Source organism: Anabrus simplex, chromosome 5 (genome assembly GCF_040414725.1).
Source record: "Anabrus simplex isolate iqAnaSimp1 chromosome 5, ASM4041472v1, whole genome shotgun sequence".
NCBI lineage: Eukaryota > Metazoa > Arthropoda > Insecta > Orthoptera > Tettigoniidae > Anabrus > Anabrus simplex.
Window position 1 is genome coordinate 42,880,626 of NC_090269.1, and position 16,937 is coordinate 42,897,562.

At 41.7% G+C, this 16,937-nt stretch overlaps 1 protein-coding gene across 1 annotated transcript in view; it reads right to left on the bottom strand.

Moving 5' to 3' along the window:
• The window catches only part of LOC136873716 (BTB/POZ domain-containing protein 2), a 770,371-nt gene that overhangs the window by 167,309 nt on the left and 586,125 nt on the right, over positions 1-16,937 (bottom strand). The window lies entirely within an intron of this gene.

The following is a 16,937-nucleotide window of genomic DNA, read 5'->3' on the forward strand; positions in this document are numbered from 1 at the left end:
ATATCTTTGAGATATGGTGTTATCGGAGACTGTTGCGTATACCTTGGGCAGAAAAAAGTAACCAATGTTTCCATTCTGAACGAAATGAGCATTAAGAAACATCTATTTTCCCGTGTGAGTGAGTGTTAGTGAGTGTTGCTTGGCCACATTTTCAGAAGAAAAGGAGAGAATTTGGAAAAGACCATTTTACAGGGAAAAGTTGAAGGCACTAAACCACGAGGAAGAACAGCAAGTAGATGGTTAGATCAGGCGAAGAGGATCACTGGCCTATCTCTACAGATCATGTTAAGGAAAGCTGAAAGCCGCTCTGGATGGAAACATCTCGTCGAGGCTGCAAAGCAGAAATGATAAGAGTTATGAGGTCCCGACGCTCAGCAATGAGCAAAACGGCTAATGTTGAGGATGATAATGACTGTAAATATATAAGCTATATCTACCATTCTAGAGATATATTATCAGAACGGGTTATTTGACTGAAAAATGTTTTTTCAGAAATTTTTTCCTAATTAAAAATTAGTTTAGATACAAGCTCACAAAGCACAAAATGTGTCCATAGAGGTAAGACCTTTGAGGATAATAATTCAGACAATGCAGCAGATGATAAAGACTACGATGCTGGAGGGTTTTAACTGTTGTTTCTGTTAAAAATTAGCAGTACGTGGAGCTGAAGTAATGGGTGAACTTTCATTCCTAACCTCACTCGCGACCTCCTATACACCAGGATAAGTTCTATTGTACCGATTTCCTTTGTTTTTACTTTTTTCAACACTGCTTTTGTTTTTGTCATGATCAAATGTAATAATTAACACTCAAGATCAATAGTACACTAGCACAGCAGCACAAAGAATGAAAACATTACATACGTTATACCAAGAATGTCGTATGTACAACGTAAACAAGAATCACAACTGTTATGCCAGTCCTACCAACTTATGCAGCAAGGTTTCCACTAGAATTTAAATGAATTTTTAACTAAAAATGTCCTATGCAGTTAATTAAAATTATATTAAATTATGTATAGTTTCAGTCAACCAAATTTAATAAATCGTACACCAAAATAATCAACACATTCCAAATAATATTTCTAAATTAAAAAATACAAAATGGTCATTTATACTCTCCCAGCTGCGATCAATATTGTAGTCCTCATATTAATACATATGAGATAAGTTACCTCAGCGCCTCAAAAAGCAAAGTAATGCCCACAATCAAATTCCTGATAAAGACTTTATTCATAGATACAAGCATTACAGGAATTTCCTTAACAAGTTACAGTAGTTAGAACAGCAAAAGGAATATGTTATTCCAAAAATTTGAAACAGTTTGCTCAAACTTAGGTGACACATGGAAAGTTATTAATGGCATAGTAGGAAGAAAACAAAACTCTGAAGAAACTGTGAAACAAATAAAAGTAGGAAACCCTCTCTTAACAGATACAATCAGTATAGCGGATTCTTTTTCTTTCATTCATTCGAATCGGTTTACCGTCCAGGGTTGGCTTTTCCCTCGGACTCGGAGAGGGATCCCTCCTCTACCGCCTCAAGGGCAGTGTCCTGGAGCGCGAGACTTTGGGTCGGTAGGATACAAATGGGAGGAGGACCAGTACCTTGCTCAGACGGCCTCACCCGCTATGCTGGGCAGGGCCTTGTAGAGGATGGGAAGATTGGAAGGAATAGGCTAGGAAGGGGGAAGGAAGCGACCGTGGCCTTAACTTAGTTACCATCCCAGCAATTTGCTTGGAGAAGAAATGGGAAACCATAGAAAACCACTTCGAGAATGGCTGGGGAGCGAATCCATTCCCCCCTCCCCACTCCCTTACACTCTGTTAACCTCCCGACGCTGAGTGGACCCCGTTACAGCCCTCGAACCACTTTTCAAAATTTCGTGGCAGAGCCGGCAATCGAACACGGGCCTTCTGGGAAGGCAGCTAATCACACTAACCACTACACCACAGAGGCGGACTATACCGGATTCACTTGGAGATTATTTTACTGAAATTGGGGCGAAGTTTGTCAGTTCCATAGAAACTACGGGTAACACACACCTTAACATTAATTCAGTTCCCTTCAACAGCAAATCTTTATTCCTGCAACTAGTATCAGAAAGTGAAATAAGTTAACTCGTTCCAGATTTAAACATTGGATCTGCATGTGGACATGATAAGATATCAGCTAGAATAATAAAACAGGTAAAGAAATTTATAATGAAACCTTTACTACATATTTTCAATCTGTCACCAATGAATCGAGTATTTTAAAAACACAACAGTAACTCCTTATACAAAATTACTGGCCAGTATCCGTAATTTATCACTTTTAAAAATTATTAGAGAAATGGACAAAAGCCAGGTTCTTACATTTTTTTAAGAAAAAGTAATAGTACCCTGTCACCAAACTAGTTCAGATTCAGACTAGGTAGAGGCGGCGAAGATGCTATTTATGCTCTAACAGATCATTTGAACAACTCGATGAAGGAAAGAGAACAATGGCTATATTTTGGACCTAAAAAGCATGTGATAAGTTAGATCACAATTTAGCATTAAAAACTAGAAAAAGTAGGTTTTCGTGGCAGTTTCACGCAGCTTAATTGTCAACATAAATTACTTTGATAGCTTTTAATAACCTACCTTTAATCCTATAATCCTCCAGTAGGGATAACATCTTCTCTCCCGGTACTCTGGCATATGCCTTCTCTCGATCTAAGAAATATAAACATAACTGTCTATTCTTCTCGTAAGCATTTTTCAGTTATGTGTGGCGCATAGTGAAAATCTGATCCTGACAGCCCCTTTGTGGCCACCGCACTGAGTTTCCTCCAACATATTCTCAACCACAGATCACTCCCTCTGTTCGAAAATGCCGGTGAACACCTTTAATAATAATAATAATAATAATAATAATAATAATAATAATAATAATAATAATAATAATAATAATAATAGCCGGGCTGAGTGGCTCAGATGGTTGAGGCGCTGGCCTTCTGACCCCAACTTGGCAGGTTCGATCCTGGCTCAGTCCGGTGGTATTTGAAGGAGCTCAAATACGTCAGCCTCGTGTCGGTAGACTTACTGGCACGTAAAATAACTCCTGCGGGACTAAATTCTGGCACCTCGGCGTTTCCGAAAACCGTTAACAAGTAGGTAGTGGGAAGTAAAGCCAATAACATTAAAAATTAAATAATAATAATAATAATAATAATAATAATAATAATAATAATAATAATAATAATAATAATAATAATAATATTACGTTGTGGGTTTTCCCATGGGTCGTGCGAACTGTACCGTCACTGGCTCCTGCCTCAGGACGGCTGTGATTGGAATTCCGGCCGGTGCACGTGAGAGAATTCATTGAAACAAGAAGTCACGTCGTCCCGATAATACGGATTCCATGTAAAATGAGAAGAACTGGAGGTCCCGTGGTTATGATACGATATCAAGAGTCACGTGAAACTACGAGTTTGTTTCTTTTTAAAATTGTGCGCCAGTACGGCAGGAGTCTTGTGACCCAGGTGTATGAGCAATACGGACGTGACGTCCCGCGGGCAGGGGAAACGTCACAGCATCAGCAGACTGAGCGGCTGAGTGAGTAACCGCAATGAGGAATGCTGCTGCCCCATTCCTTAACCAGACGCTCAATGGAAAAAACCCTAAGCTGTGCTGATTTCACTGGATTCATGAAGTATTCGAGGAATACAGTATTTTGTTTCAGATATAGGAAATTTTTGGCCTTGAAGGGCGATGCTACTTGAAATGACTTTGCAATTCAGCTGCTGATTGCTAATAAAACAAAGGTTTCTTAACTCTTTCAAACACCAACATTTCCCTACAATGAAACAATATATTTTAAGCCGGGTTGAGTGGCTCAGATGGTTGAGGAGCTGGCCTTCTGACCCCAACTCGTCAGGTTCGATTCCGGCTCAGTCCGGTGGTATTTGAAAGTGCTCAAATACGCCAGCCTCGTGTCGGTAGATTTACTGGCACGTAAAATAATTCCTGCGGGACAAAATTCCGGCATTTCGGTGTCTCCGAAAACCGTAAAAGTAGTTAGTGGGGCGTGAAAACAAAAGCATCATTCTTATTAATATATTTTAAATAGATTTGAGCATCATGAGAGAATTTAAAACGAGGACCATTTCACTTACAAAGTGCAATGAACTTTGTCATTACGGGCTTTGGCCTGCCAGAACGACTGCTGCCCAATCAGATCGCCTGCAGATATTGGAGTGCACTTGATCAGCGTAATGATATCCTAAGCTGTATTGCTTGGCTTTTACCGGGTCCGCTGCCATTCATAGCAGACAGGTCCTCAGTTGAACTTACGAGGCTGACCGACACTCGTTCCTTCCCTCAGCCCCAAATTAACATTCTTATTTATTTATTTATTTATTTATTTATTTATTTATTTATTTATTTATTTATTTATTTATTTATTTATTTATTTATTTGAAAGATAATATTTATAATCCAACCATCCCTTTCTTCCTTGAGTCTTATAAACTTCAAAAAATTACTGTGACAGGACTTTTCTTTGGTGCGAAGGGAACAATTCCCACATCTTCCGTAACATGGCGACAAACATATCAACTGTCGAGAAATCTACAAGATGAAATAGTCGTCTCAATAATCAAATACTCAGTCTCGAATCTTCGACATCATTTATATGGAGTTCATGTCATTTAACATGGTTAATTATAACCTATATTATTTTTTTAAGATTCATCTGATTTATCACCTTAATCAAAATTTGTACTGTGTATTATTCTGTGTCATTTTACAAACCTAGAATGTCCTAGGTCAGACTAAATAAATGAATAAATAGTTTATTTAAATTTATTTTATGCCTTTGTGTGTGGCGAAGTTAGCGATCACGGCCGTCTTTTACACTTAAACACTTAACCAGTGACATAATTTGAAAATTTTTATATAGGCTAAAAATATCTATAGTTAAGGAATATAATAGAATTTGCAATAATTATTTTGTTAATAATTAATATTCTCTGTCTACACTTTAACCTAACTTTTCTTTACAGGTTGCTTTAAGTCGTGCCGGTATAGATAGATTTTATGCGACAAAGGGACAGGAAAGCGCTAGGAGTGGAAAGGAAGCGTCTGTGGCCTTAATTAAGCTACAGTCCCAGCATTTTCCTGGCGTTAAAATGAGGAACGATGGAAAACATTCTTCGAACTCACTATCTCCCGAATGCAAGCTCACAGCTGCGCGTCCCTATCCGCACGGCCAACTCGCTCGGCAACCTCACAATAGCTCTAAATCATACATGCACTCATTCACTCTAACAATCATACAAACTGTTCAACGCATTTCAGAGGAAATCTCGACAAAACCGTTTAAATTAATGTGGCTATTGAAGTGTATTTCGACATTTCCATAGCCTTGCCCCAGTCGCCTGGAAGGAGCGTCTGTATACTGACGAGTGATCAGAGGTCATCATAAGGGTAGAAGCGATCTGGTATTATGCCCATGGATAGAAGAGAGAATAAGATAGGTGTGGATTCGTTCAGAAGTCGAAATATTAGTGTTGCAGTGTGTAGATTTCTTGGTTTATCAATTCTCAGCCGCCGTGCGCGTAGAGGCGCGCGGCTGTGAGCTTGCATCCGGGAGATGGTAGGTTCGAATCCCACTATCGGCAGCCCTGAAAATGGTTTTCCGTGGTTTCCCATTTTCACGCCAGGCAAATGCTGGGGCTGTACCTTAATTAAGGCCACGGCCGCTTCCTTCCCACTCCTAGCCCTTCCTTGTCTCATCGTCACCGTAAGACCTATCTGTGTCGATGCGACGTAAAGCAACTAGCAAAAAAAAAAAAAAAAAAAAAATTAGAAACATGTGTGTTTGAATAAATGTTTTCATTCTATACGGACGAATGGATAGGTTTTATGGAGACGATTGGATAGAAAAGGGCTAGCCGCGAGAAGGAAGCGACCGTGGCCTGAATTAAGGTACAGCTCCAACATTTATATGGTGTGAAAATTGGAAACCATGGAAATCTATATTCAGGGTTGCTGACAACTTTTCTGCAAACACTTGTTATGTGATCATTCCAGTTTAATGTTATCATTCATGATGACGCCTAGATTTGTCTTCTTTTTTTACAGACTTTTGTAAAGGCATGCCTTTGGTAGCGAGATGGCGTATGGCTTTTAGTGCCGGGAGTGTCCGAGGACAAGTTCGGCTCGCCAGATGCAGGTCTTTTGATTTGACGCCAGTAGGCGACCTGCGTGTCGTGATGAGGATGAAATGATGATGAAGACGACACATACACCCAGTCCCCGTGCCAGCGGAATTAACCAATCATGGTTCAAATTCCCGACCCTGCCGGGAATCGAACCCGGGACCCCTATGGCCAAAGGCCAGCACGCTAACCATTTAGCCATGGAGCCGGACGGTAGCGATATGTGTAGTGTTTACAGTGCACTATGTCTTCTGGTATGGGCTAGAATAAATTTGTTAATTTCATTGTCCTGTCTCAGTCTCATCCTTGGCTTTGACAATATGAAAGTGACTGAGGTATGAGCGATACTAATAACACCATTCCTTATGTAGCCAGTCCCTGCTATGAATGGTGTGAAAATATCGCTCATAACGTCGGTTGGTGCAATGCATTTCAGTAGGCTTGGCAGACTGATATTTAATAGCAACTTCTGGCTCGGTGAGGAAAGCAACGAGAAACTGCCTCACTCCTCATTTCCCCAGTATGCCTATTCAGTGTCGCCTAGGCTGTCTATTACAGCTGTTGCCGCCGACAGCCTTCAGGATGAATACCCAACACAACATTGAAGAGCTTTACCACAGTGCATCATAATAGGTAGAGGTTGTTCTGTTATGATTGCGTTTTCTTCGGGTTAATTATCAGGCAATTTTCTTTTGCATAGGAGCTAATTAAATTTAAAGTCGGGTTCATTTGGTGGACTGCAGTGCCAATTTCAGAAACTTTACAATGGGCTGGAAATCGAACACGGGGCCTACGGGTAAGAAGCAGGCATGCTACCCCCACCACAGAGCTGACACCATTACGTAAATTCACTCAATCGTAATATCTCACACCAATTTTCGCTCCAAAATCATAATAACGTCTCCCTTTTAAAATGTTCGGCTCCATGGCTAAATGGTTAGCGTTCTGGCCTTTGGTCCAGGGGGTTGCGGGTTTAATTCTCGGCCAGGTCAGGGATTTTAATCTTAATTGGTTAATTCGTCTGGCAGGTGAGCTAGGTGTGTGTGTGTGTGTGTCGTCTTCATAATTAGAAACCATCTTTGGTAGGGCTCCATCCTCACAGATATGCAGGTCGCCTAATGGTCGTCCACTAGAAAAACGAACGGCACCCGGCCTATACAATTTTCATCGTCCAAACTCGGCGCCAAAATAGTCCTCTCCAAGATGTTCAAGGATACTCGAGGTGAATCCAAGTTGTTCAAAACCTTTGTCGTGTAGATGGCAGCGTCATGTGCATTACATGTCGTGTCGACAGACTTGTAAATTTGTAGAACAACGGGTAATTCTTGTAAAAGATTCTTATTGATGACGTTCACAGCAAGAATGGCTCTTTGACACAGCCATGCGAGACAATTTTAAGTGAATATCGGGTACATATTGAGCCTACCCTTACATGCAATTCGAAGTGTTTATTTTCAGAGTTGTTGCAACTAAACGATAATAATAATAATAATGTCCGACTCGTTGGCTGAACGGTCATCGTACTGGCCTTCGGTTCAGAGGGTCCCGGGTTCGATTCCCGGCCGGGTCAGGGATTTTAACCTTAATTGGTTAATTCCAATGACATGGGGGCTGGGTGTATGTGTTGTCTTCATCATCATTTCATCCTCATCATGACGCGCAGGTCGCCTACGGGAGTCAAATAGAAAGACCTGCACCTGGCGAGCCGAACCCGTTCTGGGATATCCCGGCACTAAAAGCCATACGACATTTCATTTCATAATAATAATAATAATAATCACCAATTGAATACCTTGAATCGGCCAAAATTCTAGGGATAATATTAGATAAACTTCTTTCTTGGACGCAACACATCGTGAGTAATTCCAAATACATATTTTCAGTTCTAAACTCGATACGCAGCGTTCGGAATATTTTTTCCTCAGGTGTTGAAAGAGCGGCTTGTCTGTATGTTGAGTGTTCTCTCATTTAGACGACTAGTTTACAATTACCTCACAGCCACTCTTGCCGACAAATTACAAAGTGCTCAAAACGTTTGTGTGTGCAACACAAGCGACTTTCGGTAATACGAGCATGTCACCCCGGCCTACGACGAACTTATCTTGGTTAACCTCTTCAGTCCCTAACCTGTTCTTGCATTCGATGTGTTATATTTTGCTCAAATAACTTTTAAAAAATCACCAAAGGAAATTAGTGTGTTTCACTAAGTTGTTTTGTAACGTGCTACATCAGAACTCAGAGTTGACTTTCCTACCACTATTATTTTGCTCTTTAAATTGTTTGGTATTATTGTAACTAAACAAAACAACACGTAGAGCATATGCTACATACGGACCGAGGAGGAAGCAAGACTGAAACAACGACATAACTTTCATGAACTATGCCTTCTTCACCGATTTATCTCTATATCCTATCCACCTTACATTCATTCTAAGTTTAAATGGTTGCCATCCAACCAAAATTTTGGAACGCGCTCGTAATAGACACAAACCATCGCATCGTACAGCACGATACACAGACTCTTTTAGCATTTCGACACCACGACAGTGGAATAAGCTACGAAGCACAGACAGAGAAGACACCCCTGCTAGTTTCAGGAAACTCAACAAACTGAATTTCCTACATTGTTACCAGTAGTGATTCTAAGTTGTAATTTGAATATTTCTAGCTACCATGTAGTAAGGATTAAGTTGCACACATTAATATCTTTTATTGCTCCGTGATTATCATCTTTACAAATAATATTAAAACAATATAAAATATCATATCGTATAAAAAATCAAACTAATCTTTCCGCATAGAACTTCCGGATAAACTACATTAAGTGTCCTTCCATTTGGAGCTAAGATGTATAGAGTGTTTGCCTTTTCAACTCTTGAACAACCCCCATGGTATATGCACGGTTTCCGAAGATCGAGTCCTACAACTTATAGCGATTGTCCTTATGCCTTGTTGATGCACACAGATAAACAGAAAGAAACGGGGAAATGAAGACCTCTAAATTGAAACGCTATATCCGAAGGGATGTTTTGAATCCGAGGAATGAATACTACTTCGTCCGTGGCTTGTCCAGTCATGATGGTGGCTTCAATAATATTCGGCACCAGTTTCTTGACTGAGAGTCGTGTTCGATAGCAAAGGGAAGTAGGATCCATATTCCTAAAAAGGATAATCGGTGCCAAAATCGTCCTCTCCAAGATGTTCGAGGATACTCCAGGTGAATCCAAGTTGTTCAAAACCTTTGTCGTGTAGATGGCAGCGTCATGTGCATTACATGTCCTGTCGACAGACTTGTAAATCTGTAGAACAACGGGTAATTCTTGTAAAAGATGCTTATTAATGCCGTTCAGAGCAAGAATGGCTCTTTGACACAGCCATGCCTGACAATTTTAAGTGAATGAAATGAATATCGGGTACATATTGAGCCTACCCTTACATGCAATTTGAAGTATTTATTTGCAGAGTTGTTGCAACTAAACGATGATAATAATAATAATAATAATAATAATAATAATAATAATATTAATAATAATTTCGGTTGGCTAGTTCTAGCCGGGTGCAGCCCTTGTACGCAGACCCTCCAATGAGGGTGGGCGGCATCTGCCATGTGTAGGTAAATGCGTGTTATTGTGGTGGAGGATAGTATTATGAGTGGTGTGTGAGTTGCAGGGATGTTGGAGACAGCACAAACACCCAGTGCCCGAGCCATTGTAATTAACAAATGAAGGTTAAAATCCCCGACCAGGCCGGGAATCGAACCCGGGCCCTCTGAACCGAAGACCAGTAGGCTGACCCTTCAGCCAACGAGTCGGACAGCAGAACGATAAGAATAAGTGAATGAAATGAATGTCGGGCAAATATGAAATAAACCGAAACGATAAAAAATAATGAATGAAGGCAGATTTGGCTGGGCATCGCACACATACCGGATACTGCGGACTGAATATGGCTCCTCGTGTCGGGGGCCGAAGAAGGTTGCCTACGTCATGGACTTGACATATATTACCTATCTTATGTACGTTGCCTAGCGATAGTGAATCTATGCATTTATTCCCGGTGCCAGCAAGTTGGATTGTCATATCCCAACACACGCTTTTTTTCGGTTTTTCGTTCATAACTCACCGTACTTAGCGAAACATGAGAAAAATCGTAGATAATCGTAAACTCAAAAATGTGTCCATCACTTCCCCTTGATTTGTTGGATAGTGAAGTTGATCGAAGGATCGCTTTCTGCGATCACATTTTGCTTAATCTAACCCGGATCAAGAGGCTTGATTGTTTAAAAGCAGTAGGATCAGTTTATTAGTTTTCTTCGTATTTAAAGGAAGCATTTGATGGGAAAAATTCAACTTCTTGAGTTATTCTTTATCAACGTTTGTAGCTGGAGAAGCAATAAAGACTTCTCCTTTGATTAGTGGTTTAACGTCGCATTGACACTTTCAGGTTTTCGGTGATGGTTGGATGGGAATTGGCTAAGACGAGAAGGTAGTGAAAAGGTTTACTTGGCATTTGTTTGATGTGAAAATTAGAAACCACACTAAACACTCTTCAAGGCCACCGACGGCGGGGTTTGTCCCATTCCATCCCATCTTATCTCATCCAACCCAAGGAATTTCTTTCCATTTTATCCCATCCCATCCCATCCCATCCCATCCCATCCCATCCCATCCCATCCCATCCCATCCCATCCCATCCCATCCCATCCCATCCCATCCCATCCCATCAACGTAAAACCACCAGCACAAAGAAACTTCTTACTGTATTTAGAAGAGAAAACATAAGGACATAATTACATTACATAAAGCTTAAAATATTTGTAGAGCCCTCAGCTTGAAGGTTGGTGGGATCTCTAATAGATCCAAAATGGCTAATTTTAGAAAGCCTCGAGGCCGTTGAGGAGACTTACTAGGAAAACAAGAAGTGTGGATTTCTTAGAAATGCATAAAGGAAATCTCGATTACAAGCGAATTGAAGAATTTATCCTAGAACTTCCTTAGAAGATATCAGGTGTAACAGAAAACTAGTTTGTGCATTCAACACGCAAGTCGTATGTTTAGAAACAGACCTTGACGGATACTGCTGAAGACAATTTAACATGCGGGCTTTGTATGCTGAACACACGAGTGTAAACGTAAACGATACCGTATGTGTGGAAGACAGGAATTCAGAATGGAAGAGTGCCGCTAGAAGACACGGCATATCTGGACATCACTTTAGTCTCCTTATGCGAGATGAAGCATGCGTTGCTGTGGCACAAAGAAGAGACTGCCAACCTTGAGCCATTGAGTCATTCCCGAGGTGTAACAACTATAAGCGTTCATTGGACTTCTCGTCACATGACCCTTTTAACACAATGGGGAATTCAGAAGTGGAAAATTACCGTGTAGTGAATACCAACACAGCCAATGGTGTGTTTCTGGTCATTAGTCAAATTTACAGGTGTGTTAGGATGGACCATATTAGGCACGTAACTTGCAAGGCGATATCGTACGTGGTCATTCACCTTGGTGGATCAGCAACCCGCAACACGCATTATAGGCCATGCCAGATGCACAGCAGCTGGCGCCAATGGTAGAGTTCTAGCATCTTGAACCTCAGCTCGTGGATTCAAGGTAGGTGCATTTTTAAAATCATCTATGGTGCCCATTGAAATTACTAATCCGCCTATTTAGATTTTCGGCTTTGCTGATTGGAGTGCTGGTTGTAGTTACCGCCAATGGTGCGACCTGTCAGTAATAACGGACAGTAAAAACTGGTGCGCAAGGCATCCAATTGCCATCAGCTCAGAGATTTTCATTTCTGCGACTGAGATGATATTATTATTACTATACATCTTAATTATAGACTGATATTCAATACAGTCCACCTCCGTAGCGTAACGCTTTGTACTTGGAGACCCGGGTTCGATTCCTGGTACGGCCAGATATTTAAAAATGGCAGGAGGGCTGGTAATGTGGTTAAATGGTACATGCAGCTCCCCTCCATTTGGGGTGTGCCTGAAAAGAGCTGCACCACCTCGGGATGAAGATAGGAGTTTACTTTTGTTCGGTTCCATGGCTGAATGGTTAGCATGCTGGCCTTTGGTCCAGGGGAACGTGCGTTCGATTTCAGTCTGAGTCGGGGATTTTAATCTTAATTGGTTAATTCCGATGGCTCGGGAGCTGGGCATGTATGTTGTCTTAAGCATTAGAATTCATCCTAGCCAGGGCCCCATCGTCACAGACGGCCATGTCACCTATACGGCATTAAATCGAAAAACCTGCACCAGGCCTCTCCCGAGGCCACAAGGCATTTAGTTAAGCCTTGGCGAACATCTTGGTCGAATGATGAAGTGAGAGCAGCTTGTAAACGTAAAAAGAAAGCTTATCAGAAATGGCTCCAAACAAGGGCCGAGGCAGACAGGGATTTGTACGTAGATGATAGAAACAGAGTGAAACAAATAGTTGTTTAACTCAAAAAGAAGTCATGGGAAGATTTTGGTAATAACCTGGAAAGGCTAGGTCAAGCAGCAGGTAAACCTTTCTGGTCAGTAATAAAGAATATTAGGTAGGGAGGGTAAAAGAAACGAACAGTGTTTTGAGTAATTCAGGTGAACTCATAATAGATTCCAGGGAATCACTGGAGAGGTGGAGGGAATATTTTGAACATCTCAACGTAAAAGGAAATCTTCCTGGTGGTGTTGCGAATAGCCAAGCTCATGGGGAGGAGGAAAATGATTTTGGTGAAATTACGCTTGACGAAGTGGAAAGGATAGTAAATAAACTCCATTGTCATAAAGCAGCAGGAATAGATGAACTCAGACCTGAAATGGTGAAGTATAGTGGGAAGGCAGGGATGAAATGGCTTCATAGAGTAGTAAGATAAGCATGGAGTGTTGGAAATGTACCTTCAGATTGTACAAAAGCAGTAATTGCACCTATCCATAAACAAGGGAACAGGAAGGAATGCAACAACTATCGAGGTATCTCATTGGTTAGTATACCAGACAAAGTATTCACTGGCATCTTGGAAGGGAGGGTGCGATCGGTAGTTGAGAGGAAGTTGGATGAAAATCAGTGTGGTTTCAGACCACAGAGAGGCTGTCAGGATCAGATTTTCAGTATGCGTCAGGTAATTGAAAAATGCTACGAGAGGAATAGGCAGTTATGTTTATGTTTCGTAGATGTAGAGAAAGCTTATGACAGGGTACCGAGGGAAAAGATGTTCCCCATACTGGGGGACTATGGAATTAAAGGTAGATTATTAAAATCAGTGAAAAGCATTAATGTTGACAATTGAGCTTTAGTGATAATTGATGGTAGAATGCGTTCTTGGTTCAGGGTACTTACATGGATCATCTGCTGAAAGGTATGAAATATCAGGAAGGGATTCAGTTAGGCGGAGATTTAGTAAGCAGCTTGGCGTGTGCTGACGACTTGGTCTTAATGGCAGATTGTGCCGAAAGCCTGCAGTCTAATATCTTGGAACTTGAAATTAGGTGCAATGAGTATGGTATGAAAATTAGCCTTTTGAAGACTAAATTGATGTCAGTAGGTAAGAAATTCAACGGAAATGAATGTCAGATTAGTGATACAAAGCTAGAACAGGTCGATAATTTCAAGTATTTAGGTTGTGTGTTATCCCAGGATGGTAATATAGTAAGTGAAATTGAATCTAGGTGTAGTAAAGCTAATGCAGTGAGCTCGCAGTTGCGATCAACAGTATTCTGTAAGAAGGAAGTCAGCTCCCAGACGAAACTATCCTTACACCGGTCTATTTTCAGACCAACTTCGTTTTACGGGAGCTAAAGCTGGGTGGACTCAGGATATCTTATTCGTAAGTTAGAAGTAACAAACATGAAAGTAGCGAGAATGATTGCCGGTACAAATAGGTGGGAACAATGGCAGGAGGGTATTCGGAATGAGGAGATAAAGGCTAATTTAGGAATGAACTCGGTGGACGAAGCTGTACGCATAAACCGGCTTCAGTGGTGGGTTCATGTGAAGTGAATGTCGGATAATAGGTTACGTAGGAGAATAATGAACTCTTATGCAGGATAAGAGAAGTAGAGGTAGACCAAGACGACGATGATTAGACGCTGTTTCTAACGATTTAAAGATAAGAGGTATAGAACTAAATGAGGCCACAACACTATTTGCAAATAGAGGATTGTGGTGACGTTTAGTAAATTCACAGAGGCTTGCAGACTGAACGCTGAAAGGCATAACAGTCTATAATGTTAATGGATGTATTTATGTATGTTACAGTGTTCAGTCTGCGAGCCTCTGTGAATTTACTAAACGCTTCCACATCCCTCTTTGTAACTATCTCTATGGCCTCCTTTAATTCCATATCTCTTATTTGTAAATGATCACAAACTGAAAACAAGTCTTACGATCGTCGCCTTGGCCTCCCTCTACTTCTCTTACCCTTCATGTCCTAATCTTTTATTCTCCTAGGTAACATATCCCCCTCTATCCGATTCACATGTCTCCACCACCGAAGGCGGTTTATGTGAACAGCTTCATCAGTCGAGTTCATTCCTAAATTACATATTCATTCCGTGCACCCTCCTGCCATTATTCCCACCTGTTGATCACAACTGTGGACTCACTGCATTGGCATTGCTGCACCTTCATCCAATTTCATCTACCATACTTCCATCCCAGGAGAATACTCATCCCAAACACTTGAAATGATCTACAACTTCCAGTTGCGTATTCCCAACCTCACATTTAATTGTCTGAGGTTTCTTATCTACTGACATCAGCTGAGTCTTGGAAAGGCTAATTTTCATATCGTACTCATTGTACTTGTTTTCAAGTTCCAAAATTGGCCTTAAGACCAGATTGTCGGCATAGGCCAAAGTGCTTATTACATTTGCAACTAGCTGAATCCCTCTCTGCCACATACCTTCCAGTAGATGATCCTTGTAAAGTATGAACCCCAATAAGTACCTGGAACCATGAACTCATTCTACATCGTTTCTCACTATTTCTTCTGTTTTTTTTTTTTCATCTAGGTGAAATTCCCTGTCTACACCAGTCCTGATCGGATATTTCTGATACCCTTTTATTTTAGGTTTTCAGCTGCCCTTACTTCATCATTCTACGAAGATGGTTGCTTTTTCCCATCTATACACAGAGTTGTTCCTAAGCGTTCCTTTGTATGCCAGCTATTCCCCTCTTATATCCTAATTCCGCTTACTGTCTATTGTTTGGAACTTTTCACGAATCATATCCATGGACTTCTGTCTAATTTTATCGTCCTAGAGATTTTCTACACTTATTCGTCTGCAGACAGAATTCACTTTCTCTGTCCTAGTCGTAAATTTACTTAGTTCACTACAGATCAGATAGTGTGGTCTGTATCACTAAAAAATCCCCGGAAGACCTGCACGTTCCTAAGAGATTTCCTGAATTCAAAGATGACATAGTCTATTATGGACAGTGTTGTCATCTTATATTTTCAAAATCCGCTAAATACTACTAATAATCCGCTAAAATTCCGCCAAGAAATCCGATATCAAATAATAATAATAATAATAATAATAATAATAATAATAATAATAATAATAATAACAAAAGTGAGCTAAAACTTGTAGGCGTTTTAGTGCCGGGTGCAAACTAAGTGAATTCCCAACCTCAAGGTCCACACACAAAACAGGCCAGTTCATTAAACGGACTTCCTTCATAGTATAAATATACACTGACTGACAGAGCAAATGCAACACCAAGAAGGAGTGGTTCGAAAGGGATGGAAGTTGGGGAAAAAACAGAGACGGCACGGACGAAAAATTGATGTTTATTTCAAACCGATATGCAGGTTACACAATGCGCACGGCATCGACTCAGTAGGATGTAGGACCACCGCGAGCGGCGATGCACGCAGAAACACGTCGAGGTACAGAGTCAATAAGAGTGCGGATGGTGTCCTGAGGGATGGTTCTCCATTCTCAGTCAACCATTTGCCACAGTTGGTCGTCCGTACGAGGCTGGGGCAGAGTTTGCAAACGGCGTCCAATGAGATCCCACACGTGTTCGATTGGTGAGAGATCCGGAGAGTACGCTGGCCACGGAAGCATCTGTACACCTCGTAGAGCCTGTTGGGAGATGCGAGCAGTGTGTGGGCGGGCATTATCCTGCTGAAACAGAGCATTGGGCAGTCCCTGAAGGTACGGGAGTGCTACCGGCCTCAGCACATGCTGCACGTAGCGGTTGGCATTTAACGTGCCTTGAATACGCACTAGAGGTGACGTGGAATCATACGCAATAGCGCCCCAAACCATGATGCCGCGTTGTCTAGCGGGAGGGCGCTCCACAGTTACTGCCGGATTTGACCTTTCTCCACGCCGACGCCACACTCGTCTGCGGTGACTATCACTGACAGAACAGAAGCGTGACTCATCGGAGAACACGACGTTCCGCCATTCCGTCATCCAAGTCGCTCTAGCCCGGCACCATGCCAGGCGTGCACGTCTATGCTGTGGAGTCAATGGTAGTCTTCTGAGCGGACGCCACGCCGGGAGTGCAGGCCTCCTTCAACCAATCGACGGGAAATTGTTCTGGTCGATATTGGAACAGCCAGGGTGTCTTGCACATGCTGAAGAATGGCGGTTCACGTGGCGAGCGGGGCTGCCACCGCTTGGAGGCTGATGCGCCGATCCTCGCGTGCTGACGTCACTCGGGCTGCGTCTGGACCCCTCGCACGTGCCACATGTCCCTGCGCCAACCATCTTCGCCACAGGCGTTGCACCGTGGACACATCCC